The 8,656-nt window shown below is 33.7% G+C and overlaps 1 pseudogene; it reads right to left on the bottom strand.

Annotated features, from left to right (window-relative positions):
* Positions 1-8,328: 8,328 nt before the first annotated feature.
* Positions 8,329-8,447, bottom strand: LOC112474428 (annotated as a pseudogene).
* Positions 8,448-8,656: the final 209 nt, after the last annotated feature.

The raw sequence follows: 8,656 nt of genomic DNA, 5'->3' as shown, positions 1-8,656 counted from the left end.
AGGGAAAGATGGCAACCAAATACATTTTAAAATTGTTGCCAAGAATTATTGTTACTTGATTTGGAAACTCTCAGGAGGAACCTATGACTCTGTCCTGTCACACTCTGCACATAAGATGTGCCTAATATGCATGTTTGAATAAATTAATGAATGGGAGGGTGTGAGAAATGATTCTGAGTATGAGACACTAGAAGCCCTGCTTTTTAACTTTACAAAAAAACGCCCAAGAAGAGAATGAAGTATGATATTGGTCTCAAGGGAACTTGTTTCTTTAAGAAACTTCTTAAAGTATTGTGTAGCTCTAATATTTTCCACTATAAGATTTAGAAGCAGCTCTGTTGTTCTAATTGCTGTTCTATTGAGCAATGTTCTCTAAATACGTTTGTCAATAAAATGTTTTTGTCAATAAAATGTTTGTTCATCTTAATTATGTATATTTATTTATTCATAACATATGCATATATCACCATATTAACATTGTATGACTATTATAACACATATAAAAATGTAAATTGAAGAAAATGAGATGAAAATAAAATAAATATTTTTTTTATATTGTTTTGCTCATTGTAGATGGCTCTTCATTACTTTTAGCTACTATTTCAAGGCCAAATATAAACATATACTTTGGGTTGAGGATTATCTTCCATAGTAATGGACATCAATTCACATTTCAAGTGGTCTTATAATTTTGAACTTTCTTAACCAACTTTTTCCTGTTAAAATTATTTGTATGTTCCCAATTTACACCTTAGAATGTGGCTGACAAGAACTCACAGTAGGAGTAGAACACATATTAACACTCATTTTTTCTTGTTAGGTTGTACATCATTAGCATTGTCCTAAATCCTCAGCTTTTTAAAGACATTTTGCAATCTCTTTATCTAATTTTATAATGCTTAATTTAAATAAAAATGGATAGCATTATTTATGAATTCACTTAATCGGGTTCACATGGAGTACTATATGTCCTGGTAAGCTGAAATGGGATGAAAAATGAGACTGTCATCGTCTATCATTCACCCTTTCTTCAGGATACTTCATGACAAGTGACTGTCTGACATACGCGTGAGTAAATGACCAATGTCAATTCATATATAAATCTTAGTAAAGATTAATTTATATCTCAATTATATAAAATTAAATATAAATGGGAATATTGATAATTTCTTCTGACATCTCAATAGATCGCCTTGCAAATTCACTGGGATTCATGTACTCTCCTTGAGCAAACAATCTAAAAGGGCCCACAAGCCACATAAGGAGAAGAGAAGCCTCCAGGATCACAGATATAAATTTGCAGTCCAGATTTACAGATAGTAATGTATATCTTTGTTTTTCTGTAAGTGCAGAACCAAATCATCTTGAGGTGATAGATAGGAGGAAATTAGTGTGAGGGGATGAGGCAGACTCCAAAGTCAATACTAATTTCAGATAAACCACTGGATGTGAGCAAATTACTGAATGCTTTGAATTTTCCAGGTAGATGCATGGGAATCTATAGAAGGAAAGACACAAGAGTCAACAGAGCCTTATAAATTGCTGCAATAGATATTCAATTCTCTAAATCCCTGCAGAGCACCTAGGAAGAAGTGGAAGTTATAATAGAGCTCATTCCTTAGCTTCTGAATTTCTTTAAAAAGCTGTCTACAAGAGCACAGAAAAACAGAGAGCCCCAGTTACCTTGCAGAGCTGCTATCAAGCTCTGGCCTGGGGTCCACATTGGGAGACAGACTACTGTGCTTTGGTAGAGGAGTTTGGACTTGTAAAGCCAGAGAGAACCACTTAGTCCCAGAGAGAGAAATGCTTCAGACAGCTACTAAGCATTTATTCCGGAGTAAGCATTTTTCTTTTTCTTTGCTTTTATGAAAACATTTTGTTTTTAGTCGAGATTCTTAAAAAGAAACCACAGCTAAAAACAATAGCGGTTATGCAAGCTTAGGAGAACTCAACAAATCAGAGAGGGGGCCACTGACCTTTTACAGCCTAAGCTCAGTCAATTTTTTCTTGAACTGGAAAATTGATGGCAAAAGACTAGACAGTCATCATGTGGAGAGACTGAATATGGCTAGAACTTTGGGTTGGGAAACTAGCAAGATTGTCTGTAAATGCTATAAACCTTGATTTGCGGGGTGGGAGAGAGACTATCCCAAATCATACTTATTGTCCTGGCATAAGTATTAACAGTGTTCCTTCTCACTTTTAAAAGTGTCAGAAGCTTAAATAAAGGGTACGAAGCACCTTATCTATAAGCGAAGCCCATCTTCACCTGTAATGCAAGAGGTTTCATGGGGGCTTATTCACATAGAACAGCTTCAGTCTACATCATGGTCAAGGTCCCCAGAGGAGGATAAGGAAGAATGGGAGAGATCTAGGCCAGCACCCGAAGGAGGGAAATTCTCTACAAAATGACTGGCAATTCTAATCAAAGAAGTTGCATATGGAACCCACTATTTAGGCTTAACCCTGCAGAGGGCGAGGAAATGTCACCGGGAGAACCAAAGGCTTCATTGCATAATGAGGAAGTTGCTACTCTTGTGAGACAAAGGCAAACACACCTAAATGAGAGGTCACTTTTCTTTCTCAGAACACTAAGAGTTACTAGAACAAACTAATGTTTTCAAATATAAATCATGAATGCTTTCTTTTTGTTCCTTGGCCTTTTTCTCAATAAAATCTGTACATTGTCTTTTAGTCAACTAAGTCACCAGAAGAGGAGGTTTGCCCAGGGAGAAAAGCAGGAAGTGGAGGCGGGGGTGGAAACCTGGGCTGGAACAGTGGATTTTCAGTTAGAGAAGTCAAATAATTTTATTTCGGATCCTGGCTGAGGCCCAGTGTCCTCCAGCAGGTTGAGTCCTCAGGTGTAATACAGGACAGAAATCTTGCACATGTATGTAAAGAACTGAAAGATGAAGAGTTTGCACCTCAGTTCTAAAGTGCGGTACAAGGAGGTAGCAAGTTTTGTTGGGTTCCCTTCTTACCCAGCAGCATAACAGAGCATTAGAAGAGAGGTAGCCATTTGCCTTCCTTAAGTAGGTATGTCGGATACAAAATTTTCCTGAGCTGAATGTGCTCCAAATGTGCTCAAAGAGGTGTGCAAATTGCTAAGTGTGGAGTGAAACCAGAAAAGTCATGGAGACAGCATGTGGTAGTAACCTGAGTGAAAACTTTAAGGAATGTGACTGCTTAGCAAAGATGCCAGCATGCATAGATTTTGAAAATCAAAGAGTGATGCACCTGCACCATACCTTGCTCCCTCTCGAGCCATTATCCTCACTTGGAATGTGGCCCAACCGCAAGGATGACGGTGGAGGTAGTAATAATAGTAGCAAACATATAGGGCTTTCTACAGACCAGACGTTATTCAATTAGTTTAATTTTCACAACAACCCTGTGATGTAGGTACCACTATAAAACCCATTTTACAGGTGAGGAAACAGGCATACAGAGGTTAAAAATCCTGAATTAATTTAGATTAAGTAGAATTGACTGACATCAATTTTACGAGACTTTCTAGATTAGAGTGCTCAGCAAAAATTTAGTATACATATGTATTTATGTGTGTGTACATATATGTATATATGTGTGTGTATATATATGTACATATATGTGTGTATGTATATATGTACATATATATATACACACACACATATATATATGCACAAATTTATTACACACCTGTATTTCCACACAAAGAATTAAACCTACTAAAAAGATGTCTAATGGGAACTTTTAATTATAAGTTTGTTATATATACCAGACCGTAGAGAATCAAAGTAAACAGCATATTTGTCACAAACATAGGAAAAGTCAGAGTAACTCAAGCAATCCAGAAAAACAGGAAAAACTCCATAATCTGTCCTTTCTTCTTCAGCATAAACTGATGTCTTTCAACTTTTGCTTATTCTCACTTATCAGCTACTTCTTGACTTCATTTTTCTTTCTTCAAGAGCCTTGCCCTTGAATAAACCATTTCAGTGCTCCTTTTATCAACACTTAAATTCTTTCACAACATCCAGGTTTAGACCAAGTTTCTTATCTTTTCTGACTTTAACACTAGTGGATCCCAGAGTCGGAGTGAAAATGGAGGCCTGCATACTGTTAAATATACATCCTATTTCCCTAACTTAACAAATGTAACTTCACAATCTGAAGACATGTGTAATACTACAATTTCACGAGGCTGAAAACTAACAAAATATTGAAGCCAAAATAATTTAGTTATTATTGACTATGTCTGATTGAACCATTAATAAACTATTAATGCATGGATGAATCATAATAACAGCATAATTTATAAATTATTACACAACTATTCCACAAAATGTATTTTATTGCCTTCATTTAAACAAGATAATTACGTAGTAATAATATTGATTTTTTGCCTATTTTGTGTCCTATTGAAGTAATTATTATAAAGAATTAGAAAACAGCATGTAATTATGTTCATTGTGTACAAAGCTTGAACATAGCTTTACTTAAAAATTAATTTAAATATAAAAATTAAAGTCAAAATTAAATTTATTTTTATATGCTTTCAAAGCATTTTCTTCTGCAATATCCACATTATTTATCAAATTTATAAATCAAATACAAATTAAAATTAATTAGTATTAACATTAAAATTAAAACTACTTAAATTTACATAAATCTTATTATATATGTCAATAAAATTAAAACTACTCAGAATTCTAGCATTCAATTTTCATCTAGTTTGAACTGTTAAATTGCTTAACATTACGAAATGTTTCTCAACCATCATGTGCAAATGTTATAATTTATAGTTAAACTGGAACCACAAATTGTAACATGCAAAGAAGCAAGAAACAGTGTGTCTGGTACTATGGAAAATGATGTTTCATAATGCAAGAATATACTGCATTCTAACAGCCTGTAAGAAAGAATTTGAGTTAATTTGTTTTTTATCTTATCTAAATGATTTTCCTGCTCAAATATTTCGTGCACTCAGAAGCATTGTCTCTGACAGTGGCAAGGAAACAGTTCACACACATTCATGGCAGTTAAGCATCGTTGCCTTTCATTTTAAGAATATAGGCTATAGGGAATAATAATAATGGAGAAATGATTTCCTGGGGCCCATATGATATTAGCCCTGAGAGCACTATTTAGGGCTACAAGTCATGTTACTCCATCTAGGAGCATCAGACCCCTAGAAAAAGAGGTGTGCTTCTTTTTCTTAACTAATGTGGAAATGTTCACATATACACAGATGTAGAAAGAATACTAGTCATTGCTTAGCTCTCAGTGTTATCAACACATTTAATAAATGTGTGCAGTATCATACAATATTCTTTTTAATTCGGGAAAATAAAGTGTTTGTCTATTTTTGTTGATTTGCTGCTTCGATAAGTGTAGGTATCGAATTCTTCTTCAGTTGAATTCCACTTGGTTCAGATGGGGCTGACCTTCTCTGTTCCTTGCCACAGGAGGGAGAACAAGTGTCAGTCACTGCCAATCCAAGTACTTTCTTTCTACAGCTAAAATGTTCAGTACAGGAGCATGTCTCAAGTCAGACTGACCAAAGTATTCCAGAAATTATTTACTGGAATTGTTGAGGAGCAACAGTCTCCCTTGTAGTACATTTAAACTGGGAGTTAAGAGTCTAGGGTTGCTGGTGGCTGTCTTTCTTATCAAACACATGTCTAGTTCTAGTGTATAAATCAAGCCAGGCAGAGATAGGCAAAACCAACGGTGACATGGCTTGAGCTCCTGGATACAGCCATGAATAAACCAAACAGACATAGAGGGCTAAGAAATGTAGTCAGAGACCAACAGCATTATTGAAGGTCTTGGATCCCCTTTTTCAGAGGTTATACCTCTGGACTTACAGTTATATGAATCAAATTATTTTTGCTTAAACTCAGATTGAGCATCTTCATCTTGAAATCAAAGAGCACTGATGAATACTTTATAGTAACTTAATTAAGATGATTAAATATGGATTCATATAAGAGTTACTATCCAGACATGGCAAGCAGGGGCATGTGCTCTGCCTTTAGTGTGATATGAGTGATATGAATAGCACCAAGTGTGCATTACGCACCTTCTCCCAGCTAGTAATATTGAGGTATCTGTGAAGCAAAAGTAAATTAGTTTACTGTCCTCAAATAACAGATATTTAAGAGTTGGATTAGAGGTTTGAAAATATTGAGAGTACACATGGTGTGAATGACATTACATGACACAAAACAGATCACCATTTCAGTACTTCTATCTCTGCTGCCTACACCTTCCTATTGGTTCACATTTTCCAGAGAATGCAAAATTGTGGGCTTATGGGACAAACTGCAGGATTCCGATTATTTTATTTTGAGAGAGGGATATTTTTAAAAATTGCAGTAAGAGAACTGAGGCAATTAATAATCATTATGTAAAGCAAAAAGAAAAATGCAATACTTGGAAAAAGCAGTTTTAATTTACCAAGCTTTATGAACATTAGCTCATATGTAAGAATCAGTAAAATAGTTAAAATAGAGCATTTTCTTTTTTCAAATGTACTTTACTACAAACAGCGAATGTAGAATAACAAATCATTAAATTTTAAAATCCTGATAATCAATTGCCTAAAAGACCATGTAGTCCCAACAATAAATTAGCTCATCACCAAAAAGCCACAGGAAAACAATAATTTGATTAAAGTGTTTTGCAATAGCATATTGGAATTCAAGAATTAAATATTTTCACTGCTTTAAAGGAATTAAGAACTGCCACAGGAATAAGGTTTTACATATGAGAGAATTTTTTAATAAGTATGCTGTCATTCTTACCAAATATTTAAAAAGCTTAGGCTTGGTAAATCTTATTTACTGGAAATATCTTATTCTAAACATATTTTCAAAAAATTCTGGAAGATACTATAAAATATACAGCTATAGATAATATACACTTATGTATTATTACATGGCAGTTTTGTTTTATTGTGCATAATTCATCAGATATAAAAGTATTTTCTTGATTAAAAGACTTGTTTTATGCTTAATACCTCTATATTTTTTGAAAATTAAATACTTTAACTATAGGTAGCTATAGATTTATTATAAATGTATTGAATGAAGATTCTCTCAAGAATTTTATATGGGAAATAAACAATGGTTAAATCATACAGTTATTTGACTAGTGAAAAAGTCAGTATTTTTGCAAATAAATATATTTGTTGAATTTAAGCATAAATTTGCAGGTAGTTGGGCTTTTAAAATTATATGGCTAGGAATTTTAGAGACCTATGAGCATTACCAAATTTAAAAAATATATATTATACCTCTGAAAAATTTACCTGAAATAAACTTCTTAGTTTCCATAAATGGAATCTCATGTGCAAATTTTCAAAATAAGATACAGAATTTACTATGCAAAGGTCATAAAGCATACCCTTTATCAAACACTGATAAGTTTTTCAATTTAAACTTTTGTTGTTTTTTGTTTATATATATTCATATACACATATATAAATACATATATGCAGGTATGTGTATATATATTGTATATGCATATATATGTATATACATGTATATTCTTCTTATAGAATGAGGTATGGAGTCTTTGCTAGAGTTTGGTTCCCAAGCTAGAATTGCTAGATCTATTTTCCAGTGTTATTAAAAACTACTTAAACATGTTAAAGGCTACTTAATATGTCATCAGTACATTATCCAAATTGATTGTTAAAATATGTATCACCGTACATTTTCACCAGTGTGAGAGCAACTATAATTGATTATGATTAAACTCTTAATATATGCCAAGCACTGCCCTAAGCACATTAGAGTAATCTCATTTAAATCATCATTAATCATTCTATGGGTAGGCGTTATTTTCCGTTTACAATGGGAAAATGGAGATTTGCCCATGGCTGGTAATCTATGAGACATGCAACAGCAGTTCCCATCAGGTTCATCTGCCCCAGAGCTCATGTTCTTAACCAGGATACCATATTGCTTTATTTTGGCTAATTCGATAGTCAAAAATAAATTTGAATTTTATTTGCATTCTCATTATTTTTTCAAACATTTTTTTCCTCCTTTATGAACTATTTTCTGGTATTGTCCTTCATTTATTTTTTAATTTGAATACTAATGTTTTTCTTGTTTTAGTTGTATTCTTTAAATTGTGTGATAGTAAATATTTTCCCTAATTTTTATCTCTCCATTGTTTTTTAGACAAGGAATTCTTTCTTAAATAGTAAACCTACAGATTTTTTTTCAGAATAGAATTTTATTTTATTTTATTTTTTTAGGTGAGGCAATCCTTGGTTGACCTCACAGATTGCGAAGACCTTGTCAGTTTACATTCCCTTATTTTTTGTTTTTTTTACACTTACAGCACCTTGTCTTCCTAGGTGGTCTCCCATCCAAGTACTAACCAGGCCCGACCCTGCTTAGCTTCTGAGATCAGATGGGATCAGGCTTGCTCAGGGTGGCATGGCCATAGACTCTGAATGGAATTTTTAAAAGAACTTCTAGGCTAATTCTCTTATGTAATATTTGGGATCAGGCTTGCTCAGGGTGGCATGGCCATAGACTCTGAATAGAATTTTTAAAAGAACTTCTAGGCTAATTCTCTATGTAATATTTTAGGAGACTTGATATCATACACTCAAGCTAATTGCTAATCTCCGAGTATGACTTGGGAGGCAGCAGGT

The sequence above is a fragment of the Pteropus alecto genome, unplaced genomic scaffold, assembly GCF_000325575.1.
Source record: "Pteropus alecto unplaced genomic scaffold, ASM32557v1 scaffold79, whole genome shotgun sequence".
Taxonomy (NCBI): domain Eukaryota; kingdom Metazoa; phylum Chordata; class Mammalia; order Chiroptera; family Pteropodidae; genus Pteropus; species Pteropus alecto.
Note: the sequence above shows the minus strand (reverse complement) of the source record. Positions and strands in the feature narration are given on the sequence as shown.